Below are 228 nucleotides of genomic sequence, written 5' to 3' on the forward strand. Positions count from 1 at the left end.
GTCTGTTCCTCCCCATCCTTCTGGGTCCTAAAGCAGGTCTGTTCCCATTCTTCTGGGTCCTAAAGCAGGTCTGTTCCTCCCCATCCTCCTGGGTCCTAAAGCAGGTCTGTTCATCCCCATCCTTCTGGGTCCAAAACAGGTCTGTTCATCCCCATCCTTCTGGGTCCTAAAGCAGGTCTGTTCCTCCCCATCCTTCTGGGTCCTAAAGCAGGTCTGTTCATCCCCATC

The sequence above is a fragment of the Oncorhynchus mykiss genome, chromosome 3, assembly GCF_057628025.1.
Source record: "Oncorhynchus mykiss isolate SJ-2025 chromosome 3, ASM5762802v1, whole genome shotgun sequence".
Lineage (NCBI taxonomy): Eukaryota > Metazoa > Chordata > Actinopteri > Salmoniformes > Salmonidae > Oncorhynchus > Oncorhynchus mykiss.